General features: G+C 31.9%; 1 protein-coding gene across 2 annotated transcripts in view; it reads right to left on the bottom strand.

Annotated features, from left to right (window-relative positions):
• LOC120771041 overlaps nt 1-15,482 on the bottom strand; it is a 239,612-nt gene extending 224,130 nt beyond the window's left edge. For both annotated transcript variants that reach the window (XM_040098836.1, XM_040098837.1), the window contains exon 1: nt 15,356-15,482. The gene's annotated coding sequence lies outside the window, so the exon portion shown is untranslated. The remainder of the gene's footprint in view (nt 1-15,355) is intronic.
• Between the last annotated feature and the right edge of the window lie 4,220 nt (nt 15,483-19,702).

Raw genomic sequence — 19,702 nt, 5'->3', positions numbered from 1 at the left:
TTGAGATTTGTGAACGAATTTGTAAAATATGCTCAAATTGAGTAGATATGTAACTCGCAAAAGAGCAAAAGAACAACAGGAAATGAAAATTTGCAGTTTTTAAACTTCAAAGCAGGAAACTGTTTGTAGTTGTGTTGCAGCTTTTCCGCTGCTCGAACACGTGTTTTAGGTAAAACCGAAGTTGGCACGCGTTTAATTCAATAAACCTGTTTCATAATTTTCCGGGCCACAACAGAAGCCACAAAAGTACGTGGCCGCTTGAACTTATGATTTAATAGTAGTAGCAAGCAACTGTAACGCTCGTAATTTTATGGTTTGGCGTCAAAGCGATGTGTGAGTGTGTGTGTGCAGCAGGAAATCGATACAAATTTATAACAATTTGTTTAAAAGTTTGCTCTGCACACAAGGCAGTACTTCACCCTACATATATTTATGTGTGTATGTGTGTTAGTGTCACTGAAAACATATACAGACACTCGCAAGTTTGGAAGTCAGGCACGTAGGCGTTTATCGCCGCTCGGCTGCTGAGAACCTTTTCGTCTTTTTGCTTTGTGCTCTCAACCAAAGCATGAAAGGCCACTTAATGTGCTTATGTGTATGTACCAGAGTGTATTTATTTTATATTTTATATGCATTACGGTGTATATATTAAGGTGTTCGTTATTTCAACAATTATTATTTTTTTTTTTTGCGAACGCCTTTGGAAATTTCAGTCTTTACCTGAAACAAATACAATGTAAACAAGCTCTAAATCATACCTAAATCATTTTACTTTTCCAATACATTTTATATGAGATTTGTTGATCTCTTTCCATAAACTTTTGATCTCCATAACAAATAAATCCACAACCTTGCAAAAGTGATTTTCTAATACAAAATTTTCCGCTCTTCAAGTAGTCTTTATATTTTTTTTTTCAAAAAAATATTTCATACAAATTATACGCAATTCATGTTATGCATCAAATGTACTCTATTCGTAAAGTACACTATGACGTATGAACAACAGAAAATCTATAAAACACTTGTATGACTGCTCAAGCATACAAGTTAACTGCGTATAACTTTAAAAGGAATGTTTTTGGAAAAGAGTTAATCAGGCGTTTTTTGAAGATCGAAGTATTTTGTATTAGAAAATCACTTTTTCATTTATTTGCTTATAGCAAAATATCAAAAATTCATGTTATATAGGCAATAAAGAGTTTGTTGACAGTGGATCCTTATTTTTAAGAGCAAAATCTAAAATTTCAGAGCGAGTTTTCTAAAAAACAAACAACTTACGAAATAACGGACACCATAAGATAATTCATATAGCGGATCGATTTTTTTCGTATTTACCGACACGACTTGTTTGATCTGACCGATTCCGACAAATTATTAATAAAATATCACAATGAACCTAGGCTTAAAATTTCATTCGGATATCAAAAAAATAGACGAACAAATTTCAATAACCCCTAAACACTTCGCCTTAAGGAGTTATATGGGCTTACGAGTTTCAAAAAATAGAACTTTTTTATTATCAGATTAAATTCTACAACATCCCTAGAATATTGTCCTAAATTTTCACGTTGATCCGAGTAATAATTTCGGCGATACAGCCTTCAGAACTTGTGCGCTCGAGGCTAGCTGGGCGCGCACTTAGTCTTACTTAGTCTTTTAACGCATTTTTCTCGAAACTGTTTTTTTTTTTAAGTCGGTCGGCAAGATTTTTCAAGATGCATTAAATTTTACACAGGTCTTTGAGGTACAGTTCTTAAAGACTTGAACGAAGGATTTTATTATTTGAAGAAAAATAACGCGAAATTTTCACTGAAATTTTTATTTTTTTTTTGCAAAAATGTCTGCCAAAAAACAATTTTCAGTTCTTTTCCTTCGTCCAAGTTCTAAGTTAAAGTTTTAACAAAATCTTGTAATTTTCACTTTAGATTATTCTGTAAAGAGTTATCCCGCCAACGCGGGCGCGTCTTTTTCCGAGGGGTCTCCGGAAATAGCGTCGCAATAGCCGAATTTAAATCGCCGCCTCGAAATCGGTTTTAAACCCATTTTGTTCAGAATGATCTGTACCACATTTCTCGCATATGCGATTTTTCCGCTTTTTTGACTCCCTGTAAATGAACTCTCACTAATCTACTTGTGAACTTATTTTATTAGAGACACGGAAGCAATAGCAATATCAACTTGTACAACTTCGACAAAAGCTGTGTGTGTGCTCGGCTAAATGGCCCTCTTTATGCGCTACACATATGATATACATACATCCTTACCTTAAATTTATATCTATTGTAAATATTTGTGTGTGTGTGTGTGTGTGTGCCACTGACTTATGGCGTTATCGCGTCGCAAATTGCCATGACAAACTTTTGTATTTTGTATGTTCACGTGTGCCATTTGTTGTTGTTAATTTTATCTACCTCTGCTGGGCTGCTGCTATGGCTTGGTGGGTGACTGCGGTCTGGCTGCACGTGAAGCCACATTGCCTGGCAATGCAGAAACTTACAACTTCAGCTAAATATGAAAGTTATACAGTGCTGAGCCAATAAAGTATGCCATTTCATTGCCACATCTTTTTCATAAACCACAACGTGGAAGTGAAATTAAAGTGCGTGGTTTCACTTGTAAGTTAGATGGTGTGTAGAGAATAAAATATTGTGTAGTACTTTTGTAATATTGAATGTAATGAAAGACTTAATTGGATAAGTGCCGTGAATATATGACACCAACAGAACATATTATTATATACTGAACCGAGTATATTATGTTTTCCACGAAGTTTGTAACACCCGTTGGTGACCTTATATGATATTACATATAGTATGTATATAAATGAGCAGCCGCTAAGCCGATTTAGCCATGTAAAACTGTCAGTCCGTCTTTATTACAATCTGATATTTAGTAAAGTCCCTGGTTCATCAGGAAGCTGATTATTTGTCGAAATCGCTGATATCGGATTATTGCAGTGGCTATAATACAAACTGACCGATTCAAATCTTTTATGGAATATGGAATATTTTTTATTTGATAAAATAACGAAACATCACATTTCATAAGTTTACAGGCGAGGGAAAAACGATATAAAAGAAGCCACTCATATTGCAACAAAATTTGAGTTATGGCTATAAAATGGTTATAAATTGGTTATAAAATGGTTATATCAGACAGCTGAAGCAGAAAATTTTATGTTACGTATACATATGTAATATGATGTAGTGAATTGTTAGCAATAAAAAAACTAAATTTAAATTTTTTTGATGAAACGTTGTTTTGCATATTAGGTGACAATATGATCTAAAACTTTTTAAAGTATGAAAAAATATCGAAAAATACTTAATTATCTTGCGCCCTATGCACCACATTTTCGGCTTAAATGCGCCTTTGTTACGGCCTTTTTTAATACGACCCATTTCGATTATCCGCCTGTGCGATTGCATTTTTTTTTTAAACATCCATATTTAATGGAAACTTAATTAACTTTGCTATTAACACTCTTTCTCGTAAGATCTTCTTTGGAATTTATTAACTTTAACCACAGGTTCAACTATTTAATTTACTCAAAGTGACAGCAGTGTATCAAAAAGTGACATTTTCCGCGTATTCCCTGCGCAATGAGTGCGTTTATGTTCCTTATGTGTTTGAATGCCTGTATGTGTGCGTACAAGTGCGTTGACAGCCGAATTAATAGCTAGTAAATAAAAAATTAAGTTGAAGTGTCAATTTGTGTTTGAGGAGGGTTGTCGCAAAATGCCAAGAGGGCACTGAGTCAAAGTTGGAATGTGATAAAGTTGGCATGTTTCATTTAATTTACGAAGCATTAGTTTGTGGGTATGTTTATAAGGAAAAAGTGATATCTAATTAATGTAGCTATTACAAAAGTTGACAATTTTTTTGATGTTTGGAGTTGGGAAAATAACGTTCAAAATTTGTATTATAAAAGTGTTAAATATAGTATACATTTTTAACTAAATTATTAGTTTTTCTTAAAATATTTTTTAGGTTAAAAATAATTGTTTTTTTTAAATATTTGTGAAAATAAAATAATAAAAAACATATTATTAAAATGTTGTAATAGTTGAAATAAAAATTAGAATAATTAAAACAAAAGCCCTGCTGCTTATAACGAAAATATTTTTTAGATTAAAAATTTAGATTAAAAATATTATTTTTTTGCTAAAATATTTTTTTTATTTTAACAAATATTAAAATATATTTTTTTTAATATTTTAAGCCAAAAACAAAACCATTATTTTAATGTTTTTTCTTTTATCTAAAAATATTTTTTTTCGTTAAAATAGTAAAAAAAAAAATTTTTTTTCCTTAAATATATAGGAAAAAATAATAATTTTTATATCTGTTAATATAAAATATTTTAAAGAAAAATTTTTTTACCTAAAATAAAAAAATTAATAAAAATTTTAACTTTTTTTTAAATAAAAAAATTTAATAAAAATTTTGATCTTTTTTTAAATATTTTAATTTGTTAGAATAAAAATAAAATATGTTAACAAAAAAATATTTTTTTATATTTTTGTATTAGTTAAAAAATTAAAATAAAATGTTTTAACGAAAAAAATGTAAACTAAAAAAATATTTATAAATACATATGTATGTATGTACATTTATAAATTTTCTAAATAAAAAATAATAATTTTTTTATAGTCAGCATTGTTTTTTGGTTATTTTATTTTATTTTTTTAGTTATTATAACATTTTAATAAAATGTTTTTTATTATTTTATTTTAAAAAATATTTTAACAAAAAAAACATTATTTTTGTATTTATTTAAATAGAACATTTTAACGAAAAAATAATTTTTAACCTAAAAAAATATTTTAGAAAACAAAAATTATTTTTGGCTTAAAAAATATATTATTTTTATTTCAGCATATATTTTAACAAAAAATTAGTTTAAACTTAAAACAATATTAAAAAAAAAATATGAATCAATACAAAAACCAACTTCTTTTCCTCTTTTGTAAATACTTATACAACTACCACATTTTAATAATATATTTTTGCACTACATTTAACTTTTAAAAAACAAAAAAAATGTCCAACAAAAATATTTTTTAAAGGCTTTATAAAAATCTTAACTGCAAGTCGACATTATTTTTAAATAAAAGTGTCAAAATCGCTTGAATTTTCTTCATTGACGCCCACATCCAATAATCCCCTTACATAATTATAACGCTAAATATTCCTAATCGACAGCAATTACTGTTACTTATAGCAAATGTAAACCGTAATTACCTGCTATGCAGTCCAGTTGACTTTGAGCTTATTTCATGACTCAACCTCCCTCCACTCACTCTCTCTGTAATCAGGTCCATGGAATTACCCCTGGTGAACCCCTTTAAGCGCTGTTATTAACATGCCCGAAGCAAATATGCAGAAACTGCCTAAGCATATTTAGCTTAGCTTTTAGCCAAAATTTGGACAAGCATTAACTACTCGTCCATATTGGCAAATTCCCATAAAATCATGGCGCAAACTTACAGTTACCTTGAAGCGCTGCCAAAATGTGGCACTGCCGGCGCTGAGCGCGCAAATTGCTGGCCATAAGCGTGGGGGGTGGCACTTAGTAGTTTGCCGGCTTGTCAAAGCTTCAATTATGGTCAATGTTTTCATTTCGTCCATGTGAGGGTGGCAATGAATTTCCAAGGTATCACTTTATTGCAATTTAAGCGAAAGAGAGCCAACAACGAAAGGTGATTGCTTAATGCACCTGCAATCCAATCAATGCAAATGCCTTCATGGTCATTGCGGGTGTGCAGCTGCAGAGTTATTGCATAATTATTGGCGCATAACATGGGCGATCAGCTGTGGCACACACGTTAGCATTTATGGCATTGTATGTATGAATGTGGTCTGTACATTTATTTAAACATGATTTAGACGATTTTCTAGCCTGCCTTGCTTGCTCTAGTTGGTCTGAATTTATTAAGATTTTTTTTAAAATAAATGTGGGGTTGCCCATTGGTTTGTCTATTCGTTTATTTGTTTTTGTGGGCTGAAGAGATTAGTATCCACGACCTTTTGTCATCTCACAATACTTAGTGAAATACTCAATCATACAGTTAGCTACAAAATTCATATTTTTTACAGGGTGTTACATTGTGAACGACCATGAATGGATTGGAGATCATGAAAGAGTAGGCGTAACCCTTTTGTTAAATAGGACTAGCAATAAAACTAATTTCGCTCTAGTCAACTTTCATGGTTGTTATACATACATAAAGAACTACGTCAGATACCTTCACGTCATCGAAAATATTCAGTCCATCCACAGAAATAGTATGATGAGTAAATTTTAGTAATAAGGTGTTGATCTTTAGAAAAAAGTGATTGATGATTGTTTAGAATTAATAAGATATTCCAATTTAGGTCGAATATGCAGCAAATAGATTGCAGGTCTCATCCCTATTGGCAAAAAACTGAGATAGTCGATTTTCAGCAGCTTCTATTGATTTATCGAATTTTTCATCAGAAAAACCATGCGATATTGACAGGAACCAGTCCTATTAGCCGAGTCTTACCGCAGGAGAAAAGCTCACACTGGTAGGTTACCTGCTGATCACACTCATTTCTGACGTGAATACTGGTTTAGCTACCGTTTGGATGGGATCACTGCGAATCGATCACTGTTGTTTTCATTTCATGTTTTCGTAAGTGACCTAAGTGAGCATTATCAGTAACTATACGTGTCAGAAGTGGTTGAATTTTGTCGCGATTTAGCTGCGATTCACACGAGAGATCGAGATTACTAAAGCCAACTGTTAAATTAATTTTAAATTAATAGACCGTATATTAATCGGATATCAAGCAATATGTCTTAAGAGGTTACATGGGTTTTCGGGTCTCAAAAAATATATATTTTTTTCTTATTAAATGCTATAACAACTCTAGAATATTAGCCTAAATTGATCTGAGTAATACAAGTAGTTTCGGAGATGCGCACTTGAGAACTTGTGTGCTCGAGGCTAGCTAGGCTAAGTGCGCCGTCTTTAAACGCGTTTTTCCCGAAACTGTAAGATTTTTCGAGAACTACTCAACCCAGTATTGAAATACAATTTTTAAAAACTTAGACGAAGGAGTTTTTTTCTATTACAACTATTTGAAAAAAAAGTGAAATTTTCACTTAAATTTTAATTACTTTAGTAAAAATGTCTGCCAAAAATCTAATTTTAAGTTTGTTTTCCCTTTGCCCAAGTTCTAAGTTAAGTTTTTAACTAAAATAAATATTTTTTCATTTTAGATGATCCTGTCAAGAGTTATTCTGCCAACGCGGGCGCATATTTTTTCCAAGGGGTCGCCGGAAATGGCGTCGCAATAGCCGAGTATAAAATATTTTTTTCCAAAAATTTCACAATTTCTTTGTTAAAAATGTTTGTTTCTAAAAACAAAAATTTCTATTTAAATATTTCATTTTTTATATCTATGAGAAAAAATGCTGTTCTTACCCGAGGAAACCCATATAACTCCTTAATGAACCCGAAAACAGACTCTTTCCGAATAAAGAACGTTAGATTCAGCAACAATATATTTTATAATAACCTTTTTCATATACATTGAAAACACTTTTTTTAGACCAACAAATGGTGTTAGTATATAATGTTCCGTTACGCCCGCACCCAGCTCTTCCTTATTTGTTTCATTTCGTTTATTCATACTTATTTGCTGTTGTTTGATGTCACGCAGTTGGCATACTAATGATTTGAAATGAATGCCAGCGTAGCGGTTGACGCTCTTGATTTATATGTATTTTTGTGCTTACTTGCTCTGAATATTTGGCAAATTGGTATGCTTAAAATCAGCATTCAGACAAAAGCGTCTAACACATACTTATGGCTAGATTTTTAAGTGGTTTGCCAAAATTTTGGCGTAATCCTTGATGTCAACGAGATTTGTGGGAAAACAACTTGGTGAAGTGTTACAGAAAAGCCACAATTTATCGCCAGAAATAGCTAGTCATACATACTATATTTGTATATGCATAAGATTTATTTATATATAAAAAACTTGTAATATTAATGAAATTGCTTCATTTGAAAACCTCGCATTTTTGACGTCTTTGACTATCCGCTAAGACTATTCAGTCAATCATGTAGCCACTTGACATATTTAACTTAATTATAATTAATAAAAATTGTTTATAAATGAAAATTATATTTTAATAAGTTATTTCTGTCCTAAATTGATAGCAATTTGACAGTTACTATAATTAATCTATATTTTAAGATTATGTGTGGGTATCAGACGAAGAACAACTTAGAAGTATATTTTCTTTTATGTTATTAAGGTGGTGTTATGTTAACTCTAGTGAAAGTGTGTGGCTTTGCGGGCGAGTACAGCTTTCTCAAGTTATGTTATAACTGTAAAAAGAACGCAAAACTGACAATGTATTTCGACTTCTTGAAAATATCCAATGAATCGGGTTAGGTTTTAGGGGAAATCTGAAAAACATATTACTTGTGTATATAGTAAGAGTGAGAATAATAGCAAATAGGCAACCGCATACGAAATTACATATTGTGAATGGCGGTCGGATGTCAAACAGAGGCTACTCAGTCGCCGGTCGCCGGTCGTCATTTGTTGATTATTGACTATTACTGCCGAAATCAGGAAACTACTCGGCATCACTACTCAAGATCACTTGCCATCACAATTTTGCAAGTGTTATAACTTAATCATCCGTGAAAGACACAGTCAACATCGTGTTATAACCCTGCCTATTGCTGCTAACGGCATTTTTTGTCTCATTTCAAAATAAATAAGGACCAATGATGGCGCCTTACTACAATCCGAACCGAACGGTTAACTTCTAGGGATGCAATTGCATTTTCTGAACCACACCACGGTTTGGCTAACCACAAAAATGGCCATTTTGTGATTAATGAAGTTATTAAGCCTGAAATGGGCCGCATCTAAAACATGATTTTTCGAGGAACGTGAATTTGAGCATTTTTTTGGAAAACATAAATTTGCGTAATAATTTCAGACAATTTCCAAACGTTGTTCTAAGTAAAACGTGACGTTATGAAAATGTCAAATCTTATTGAACACACTGACAAAATTTTACAAAAATTTATAAATAAACATGGCCGCTGCGAGAGGTCGTCATGACGTCATGTCTATTGGCAGACGCTGTATATCTAATAAAAATTAAGCATAGCAACAATAATGGAAGGAGCTAGAAGTTTTACCATACATGATGGAAAGATAAATATGACGGAATCTATATTTTTGATTTTTACATATATTTTCCAGTTTATGCTTACACATAACCAGACGACATTACTTATTTTTATATCTTGTGTTCTATAAAGTACCACTCTACCCTACCTACTATGCTATGTTTCCAGCTAAAATAACCGGATATAATACCCGTAAGCTAGTACACGCAATGGTTTACTAATTTGCTCGATTTAGTTGAAAAATATGTGATTATCGATTAAGTACCGTTTTTGGTATGCATTGTGATTAGAGAGGCACACATGTGAAATTAATAATATATGAATATTAATAATATGCTAATTGAGCACGTGATACCAGAAAGCAGAAATGTGTCATGAGTGATTGAGGCGTATGTATTTGAAATGTGTATGAGTATGAGTAGCGCACAATCGAAAATAATATTTGTATGAAAGCAAATCATTGTTGCTTCAACTTATTAATCAATAAAAGATAAATGCTAATAAATAATTATAAAGTGATTATTAATATTAATAAATAGCAACAACACCAACATTATAATTGGAAATACATAATCAGAGACTGCTGTAGGAAATTATGTCGATAAAATTACAGTTCTTAAAAACTCTTGTGGTTAAATTCAACAATATTGTGCCACCTGAGAGCTGGTGTATTGATGTATTACGTAGTCATGCGTTTTAATGTTTTTGTTACAAATAATAATTTACTCAACAAGTTCTGCCCTACGATTATTCTAGGTATAATATAATAACATATTTTATATCTTGTACTTTATATACACAGATGAAAACATTATTTTAATATGTTTTCATATATGAAATACCAGGTATCCTGAAAAGTTCGAGTTCTTTTCTACAAGAATTCTGCATGAAAACTTAACTGAGCTATGCTTAAGCTGGTGCAGAGACCTTTGAAAATCGTAAAAAGTGCAAGATAAAACATAAAAACTTGGATTACGGAATTTTTTCAGATTAATTTTGAGGTTACATCCAAAAGGTATTATGACTAAAGGGGGTATTTTGGTTTAGAAATTCAAAAAAATCAATTTTTTTTGCACATTTTTATAGTATAACCCTTCAAGAAAATGTGTCTAAGAGGATTTTTCGAAATTCAAATTATTTTCCGAGTTACAGCTCATTTTATGACTCTGACTCCGACTGCGCGCGACCACTTCTCAAATTTTGAACTCATTTTTTTCATAACTACTTTTCTAGAAACGGTGTGCATGATATCTCAAGTTCTTCTCAACCCATTCCCATGAAATTTTACACAGAGCTTTCTTATATATTATGGTATCATACTACGAAGAGCTTTCGAAAGAATTTTTTTTTTATTTTTAAAAAATTCCGAACCACAAAAAAACAAGGCAAATACGAAACATTTTTTTCAACGTTCCATTTTTCTTTTCAAAAACGTTTTGTAGTGCGATAACTTCACTTTTACTATTCACGGATTTCGCATAAATTTTCATTTTAGGTCACGGAAAAGATTTGTATCCTGCACACCAGGACAAGCCATTGTTTTACCAGTCTCTACTTCGCCGACCTGCAGTTTTTTTTAATTTTTTTTTTTTTATAATGTATTATTTATGTTTTGTTTTCTCAGAATATTAATAAAAAGCATGTAAAAAAATGGATAGTCAAAACAACTTTTGGTTTTTTTTATCGCGTCAAAAAAAATACCTAAAATTCGAGCTTCTAAGCCAGAATAGCCCCTTAAGGTGTAAATAATTTTGTTACTTACAACTTCGTAAAACAATTTTTTCTTACAGGACTCTTAGATTTACCGGAAATCGAGATAAGCTCATTTTTCAACGCTTAAAATACTACCACGGCCCTCCCCTCCCTCTTTCCGATTTCAAATCATGTCTTAAATTATTTTTCCATATATCTTTAATATTTTATTTTTATTTTTTTTAGTTCTCTTTTTCAATAGGTTTCATGCTACTACGATTTTCATTTACTTTCAAAAATTATCTACCATGGTCTTCTTGTGGTTAGATCTAATCTCAGCAGCAACAAAACTATTTTAGATCACGATAAAATGAATTGATTGATATTTATTATATTCTAAAGATGCACACCATCATTTCCAAAAAAGGGGAATTCAGACAGGATTTTGACGCAATCCATCGATTAAATAGAACATAATGAGGAGGTTCGCAAGAAGACCGTACCATCGAGTTAGCAAACGGTCATTACATAACCCATTTCAGTACAAAGTTCAAATAACAAGCAAGTTAAACCCATTATATTTGCCTATTCGCCTGGAAGTTTGCCGAAAAGTGTCTGGAATGAGCTAAGAAATGTCTGCTTATGTCTGATGAGGGAGATTTTGTTCTACATTGAAATGTAAAGAAGCAAAATTGCCATTAATGGAGTGAATCAAATATAGAAATATAGAAATAGACACAGAACCCAGAACGTGTTACTGTGTGGTGTGCCGTTTCATCAAGATGTAATGTCAGATGATACTTCTTTGAAGAAACGGTATAACAGTAATTGTCAATTTAAAGATGTTGAGTGAGTTTTTTAATAATATTTGACTCCAGCAAGTTGGAGCAACTGCAGGCGTAGCCAGACTGGTTAGGGCGGAGCTCCAACGAAAATTTGAAAACAAATGAATAGCAAGAAGCTCCATTATTCACTTGCCCCCAAAGTTACCTGACCTTATTCCACCAATTTTTTTTAAGAGCTTTTTTAAGCGGGAGGTATACAAAAGAAATCACAGAATTCTGACTAAATTCAGCAGTACATTAAATCAGTATTTGAGCCAATCCCGACTTCAACCCTTCAGGCCGCAAGGAATAATTTAACTTAATACTTAAATTTTTAGTTTTATATATAATTTTATTTGCCGCATATGCGTGGCTGAGCATTTAATTCATTTACGCTCCATAATTTTTAAAAATAAGTGCTTATAAAAAAATAAAATAAAATTTTATGTACAATAAAAAAAAATAAATGTAACGCATTGAAAAGTTATTACGGTTTCTTTTTGTGGCACGATTCGTGCGCTACCTTGTACTAAACAAACCAGAAAGATAGTAGTCATGAGTAATTGGCTTTGCGAAGGTTCTGTACAGAGTGAGTGCCACGCCTGCTTACAATCGACCTAAAACGACAACGAAGAGATGATTCTGAAATGGATATTTTCGAGTTTTTAGTTGAGCATGTGAAATGGATGAACCGTGTCTGTTGTATTTCATGGCGATAGCCATCTAAGTGGATTTCGTGTGATAACCAAAATTCAAAGATTGGAAAGGCATTACAGACAAGTGGCATTTTGGCGCATATTCTATATAGTTTTTTGATGACTATGGAATAATTCTCGTCAACTATATAGAAAGGGCAAAGTCAACAAACAGTGACTTTGGTATATATTTTGGAAACATTTGAATGATGAGTTCTCAGAAAAAATAGCAACATTTTAAGTATAAGAAGAAAGATATGATTCATTAAGACAGTGTGACAAGTCATAATTCAAGGAAAATCAAAGCAAAACTGCAAAGTTGGGCCTTGTATATCTCCGTGTTCATCGTACTCCCGGAAACTGACTCCCAGCGAACTCTGCAAAATGAACGCAGCAAAGAAATTTAACTGTATTGAAGGTCAAGTACTGAAACTGAAGTTTATTCTGAAGCAAAGCGCAGATCGTACTATTTGCCATAACTCGTCTTTATCTATATAAACAAATCTATCTAAATATCTGCAAATGTTATGCCATGATTACGTAAAACCATGAAACTTACTTAATGCTTGTATTACCGAACAAGTTTTATCTATGCCACAATTAACAACACATTACACGCGCTTCAAAATGGCAAAGCTGATGCAGTACATAAATCTGTCGTTATCGACTGACAGTTAGCAGCTTCAATTACGCGCCTGCAACATTTCCAACATACAGACACCGCACCCACACGCAATTACATTTTGTCGCACCCATTATATCATACGAAACCAGTTAGTATACGCACAGACACATACACACACACACGGTAAGAAAGAAATGGATAAATGTTTCATAGCAAATGTCAGACTCTACCAATTTACAACAACATGCCAATGACAACTTAATTAAAACGTAGCAGAACTTTGGCAGTGAGTTGGCGTTTATGCGCACTCCACTGCACATATGTATGTATGTATGAACCATTTTAGCTGTGCCGGTAGTCGTAGAGCATGAGTGTGTCAGAGAGGTTACATATAAGTGCGCATTTAGGCGCAAAATCCAAAGCGGCATGTCGAGTGTTTTGTTTCTTTGTATACAAACATGCATATACACACACAAGCATACACTTATATGAAGTGGTGGTGGTGGCGTAAACACCCAGTTTTGATTTATGGGTAAACGCACTGATACATATCCGTATCTGGTAGCAACTAAATGGAGACCTAGTGAGCATTTAATGCTGGTTTATTAGAAATTACTTTAAAAAATTTAAGAAATTTATAAATTTATAAAGAAAATTACTTTTAACATTTATAATTTTTTTAATTTTTTACAATTTTTAGTTCAGCGTGATCATTGAAGAAAATTTGGTCAAAATTATAATGGGTAATTTATACCATTTTGTTCCAATGTAACAATAGATAATATGTATGAAATAAGGTAGGAATTTCGAAAATTTTGTTGTATTACAAAAACAAACAAAAACTTTAACTTAAGCTGCACTGAAGCTATAATACCCTTCACAGACGCAATTTTTTTAGCATAAAAGGGCATGGAAATATTGTTATCTTAATTTTATTTGATCTGTTTGTATGACAGCTATATGCTATAGGGGTCCGATCTAACCAATATTTTTGCGATATTATAGTTATAATTTGGCAATAATTCGTGCCAAATTTCATGAAAGTAACTCTTCAAATAAAAAAGTATTCCTTACAAGGACTTGATTTTGGTCAGAAAATTTGTATGGTAGCTATATGTTATAGTAATTAGATCTCGACAATTTTTTCGAAAATTGTAGCAATGCCTAAAATAATAATTTAGCCAAAATTTGCTGAAGATACTTTGTCAAATAAAAAAGTTTTCCATAGAACGATTTGATTCTGATCAGACATTTTGTATGGCTGCTTTATGTTATATAGTTCCGATCTAAACAATTTCTTCAGAGATTGTATCGTTGCTTAAGTCAATAACCCATGAGAAATGTTTTACAAATATCTCAAGGAATGTAAAAGTTTTCCATACAAGCACTTGATTCCAATCGTTCGGTTTGTATGACAGCTATGTGTTATAGTGATCCGATATCGGCAGTTCCGATAAATGAGTCCCCTCTTGTGGAGAAAAGAACGTGTGCAAAATTTCAGATAGATATTTCAAAAAACTAAAATATACCGACACGGTCACTGAATGTTTAGAACCAGAAACAAATCTCAAAAGAGTCATTCAAATATATCAATATAAACAAAATACTAAACATTCCTGAACAGTTTGAAAATTGTGAAATATTGCACTTTCACACTATTTATTTACCAAACAATTTTTGGAAAATAGCACGATGATTTTGCTCACTTCCCTTTTGTATGCAGGTATCACAGCGTGATACCGTCTAAGTTATAACCTAACATATGTATGTATGTAGATAAAAGCTAACAGGTATTGAATGACCATCAACAAATGCCATGGAATGCGATTTTTATGACCTCACTGTAAGAGTTGTGGTTGGCACGCGCATGAAATGCAATTTATTACACATTTGCTGAAGTTACTCATGCGCCACGGAGGGCAAATGGATTAAAAGAAGCATTAATCAAATTGCATGGGCTAGTGCTAGTGTAAATTTTTTGCGAAAATTTAGTTTGCCATGAGCCATTACTTTGAAATATAGGAACACTTCGTGTTAAAATTTTTATTCAAAGCAGAGGTTTTTGAAAAATCATAAAATAATTTCAAATATTTGATGTAATATTTTCGTAATATTTTGTCAGAATACAGCACTAGTAATGCTCGTTGCATTATTATAAATTATTTTCAGAAAAAACATATTATCAAAATTTAAAATTAATTCTTGCTAAGAAATATTTTAAGTTTCTTCAAATACCTTTTCAAAAATTAAAAAAAATATATATATACAATTCATATAAAATCGAATAACAAGAATATAATTTAATAATAAAAGTATCACTCATTTACTCACATTCGGTGCACTTGTGCCATTGGTGTTTGCTGCAGCTGTTGTGCCACCACAACTCGAATTGTTGCTATTGGACGCTATCGGATTATTATTGCCAATAACGGTTGCAGTCGATGCACGTCGACTACTGCTATTCCGATTGCTGCGATTGTTGTGCGAATTTGTGGCGATGTTGGTGTTGGTGTTGTTGGTATTGGTTGTGTTGTGGAGTGGCGAGGCAGGTGGCGTTGGTTGGTTGATGGAGGGCTGGGTGGTGGTATTGGAATTGGAGTTGGTTGGCGGAAGTGAGGGGCCCGTTCTGTTGCGTAGACGGGCCAAAGCACTCCTTAGGCCCTCCGTATTGTTTTTGTCGGGCCCCTTGCCAAATAAAATGCATCCACAAAACACTTTGAATGCTTTTCTCTAAGCTGTTGACTAGTGCATGGATGCTTCAATTTTTCAATGTTTGTTGGTAAATTGTAGAAAAAGTTTTAGCGCGGAGTAACGGGCAGGTGTATAGAAATTGTTGACGATATATTAATTCAAAATCGTAACTCGCTAATTTAATTTCTTGTGGCTACTTGCTCTTCGTTCTTGTTGTTCGCCACAGCCTCAGCTAAATTCATGTTAAATTTTTTTGTTAGGCGATTTCTTAAAGTACACATGACAATATCTAATTTGAAAATCTTATTGTAGGAATAAATTTATTGAGTTTTTTTACTAAATTACTTCGTTTCAAAATATCTAATTAAAATTTTTTTGAAAATCTTTAGGGTATTCCTAAAATCTTTCGTAAACTGTATTTAAATTATTTTGTTCCATTTGAAGAGTATTGATTGGCTAATAGAAGTATTGACACCTGAAAAGATAAATATATCATAAGTTATTAGTATTTACTTTTATAATTGAAAATCGTATCAATAGATATTAACAATATATTTGAGATGACTGAAATCGTGTGAATATGGGTACGCACATTTTCACGCTTTCAACTATTCTAATATATATGAAATATATTACTTATAAACAGTCGAGTTATATCTAACTTTTTATAGGCCCAAAATAAAACAATAATTGGACTTTTTTTTCAAAAAATTCAATAAAAAATTTCAAACTCAACACGATAAATTTGAATTTGTTAACAGCAGTAGTAATTATCTAGTACAAAACAATTCAATGCAATAATAATGACAATATATTTGAAACAGTTCGTGATGTTGAATGGACCAATGAAAATGAGTTCGTGTCGGGCAAACTGAATACATCCTGTTTGGTATATAAAAATCTGATCAAAATTATAAATAAATATACTAGAAATTTACTTTTGAGAGACCCATGTAAATAAGGACCTAAACTAACAGGTCAATTGAAAAATTCTCGACCTGACACACAGATTGCGCTGACTTTTAATTAGCCTTAACCTTCAAAAGGCGAGCGATAATAAATTTGACAGCAGTTTTTCATTCATTTCGTTTTAATTTCAATGGAAAAAATAATGAATTTAAGGCTGCTTTCTCAATGTTTGCTTACCAGCCTTTCTATCCAGCTAATAGAGTTGTCCGCTTATAGATTGTACTTAATAAACATCAACAATTTGCATGGTTAATGAAAATATCCGCTTAGCAAATCGTCCATTTAATATAACTTTCACAGTATTTTTATTTATGAACTGTTGTGCTATGCTATCTTTTAAGTTGGTTCGAACTAGACACAGTGTGCTAAATTTTACTAAAATCGGTTCAGCAGTTTAGGAGTCCATCGCGGACAAACAATGTGACACGTACTTTTTATAAATAAAGATGTGAGATTTTTCTATTGTTTATATTATTGTTATTTATTTATATTTTTTTTTTGTTTTGTGAAGAAATGAAATATTCAAATGATTCCTGCAAACATAAAACAATGAAAGAGATACAAATTATCCTTTGTCCTTACCCTGGTTCTAAGCTACCCCCACCAATTTTCAGCCAAATTGAAAAGAACGATTGCCGGAAAACGCTCGCAATTAGCGACTAGGCCCGAGGCAATACTTTTTCACACGCCTGCTACAAGTTCCAAGAACTTTATTCAGAAAACAGCGACTGGGCAGGCTCACACTAGAACAGGGTGTCAGAAATTGGCTTGCTTCATACTTGGCCGCAAAGCATTGGAGTTATTATAGCATAGAATACGCAAATTACTAGGTGGAAAATGTTATAGCCTTAAATTGGTTTAATTTTCAAAAATATTTTTGATCTTGTTTTTGTTTTTGTTTTTTTGTTATTTTTTTAGGTTTCAAATACTAAACCAAGATATCTATCATTACTTAACTTAATTCACTGGTCTCTGTAAACTTCAATGTTGTTGAAATATTTCTCTGAGTTGTATTATAAGATTAACGAAATAGTTTAAGAAAATTTGTTTAAATTAAATATCAAACTCAGCAATATTTATATTAAATATATACGAATAATAGTTCATGTTATATAACGCTAACGTTAGAATAATCTAAAAGATACCTACAGATTTAAGTAAGTCCTTTGTGGAACATTGATTCATATATATCATCTTAGTTGCGAAAAATCAATTTATCTCTACCAGCATCTCGAGGAGAGAAACAGTGTCGCTAATAACATATTATTTCGGTTATTTAATGATGCTTTTTAATCCGTTTTAGTCACGAAATATTTGAAAAAATTTGCATTTCATATTTTTATTTCACAATACATTAACTAGTATAATGTAAGCCAAAAAATCTCTTATCCATTTAAACCAAAAAACAGTTGTATATATATTACAAAATGTTCACTAAGCGACCTTTCGGTCTACGAATAATTATTAGTCTTAAATATAAAAATGAAACGCCTTTTTTATGTCCGCGCATTACGCCCGAACCGTGAAAATTTTCATGAGTATTCCTTTATTCCTGGAGAAGGTCTTAACGGTGGCCTTTTTTTGCAAAATCACCCTCGATTTCGCAAGTTATGTCTATATTTATAACTCAAGAACGGCTGATCCAATTTGGCTGAAAATTGGTGATGAGGTAGCTTGGAATCTCGAAACGGGCATAAGCTACTTTCTATCGTTTTATGTTAAAAGTCACAACAATTCATAAATAAAAAAAATTATACTTCAAAACAAAAGCATGTATACAATATTCATGTAAAAATCATTTGGACATTTTTTTTTTTCAAAAATACAGAAAAAAATCACACAGCTAGCTGCAGGGTACAGTAGTTTTTTTTTACATACACATATATATGAATTATACTAATATAAAAAACGTTAAATTGCCAATTTAACTACAACATTATATTGTTATCACGATTAATGATATCCTTGAAAACAAAGAGCGAGCGAGCCGAGGGTTTCGACTAGTAAAATAATAAAATGTTAAAATTTTTAATCAAATTTTTAATAAAATTTTAATAAATATTTAAATCATAATTTTAATAAATTTTTTATTCAAATTCAAATTCAAAATTTTTAATCAAACTTTTTATAAAATTTTATTTCTTTTAATAGTTTTTGTTTAAGTTAACTTATGGCATTTGATACTTGAGAGCAGTGCTCTTGAAGGGCTCTGATTTCGATAACACTCATACGCAGTGGCAGCCCAAATAAATCAAATGTGTGCTTATAGTCCCGGAACAAAACAAAAACTAATCTACATCTATTAACAAAGAGGCTAAATATATGTACGTACATACACCCAGAAGCGCAGAAGAAATCTAACATTTTGAAGCATCATTTTTACTTATTTACTTATGATACTTATACTCCCTACCCAAGACCCGCTCATCCGATTAAATTTAAAGTATACGCAGGAATGTTGTGCTTTAATAGGTCTACCATCAGCATCACTAAAAAAGGGTGCAATACTAAAATAACGGTAAAGACAACAACTGTAAAAACGAGCACAAAGTTGAGCATAAAAAAGTGTAAAGAAACACATATGAACCGCAAATTGCCGCAGGCATTGCCAATAAAGTTCCTATTGTTGTTGTTACAACTGCATACTACCCACGCGCTCTCACTCCACTTAAATATCAACAGTTATACTCACACACACTGCATATGTTATGGCTTTGTATGATTTATGTAGTGCTCTGAGTTGAGTCTGGAGAACGATGCTTGTCGTGTGTACTTTTTTTGCCTTAGGCGCCGATAAGAGATTTTTTAGCTTACTGTATAGTAGGCTGTGTGTTGTGAATGTGAAATTTGTTTGTCATGATTTTTTCAAATATTTTAAAGCACAAGCTGGGCACACAAACTCATACGGAATAGATTCTTACTCGCGTCTTGCGTGACTATTGTTTAAATTTAGCAGCAAGAATGGGTTACTCAAAGTAAGTAAATGAATAAAGCTTCACCTTTTGACATCGTGGTTTT

This window comes from Bactrocera tryoni, chromosome 3, assembly GCF_016617805.1.
Source record: "Bactrocera tryoni isolate S06 chromosome 3, CSIRO_BtryS06_freeze2, whole genome shotgun sequence".
NCBI classification, from domain to species: Eukaryota; Metazoa; Arthropoda; class Insecta; order Diptera; family Tephritidae; genus Bactrocera; species Bactrocera tryoni.
This window is presented reverse-complemented; position numbering and strand designations above follow the sequence as displayed.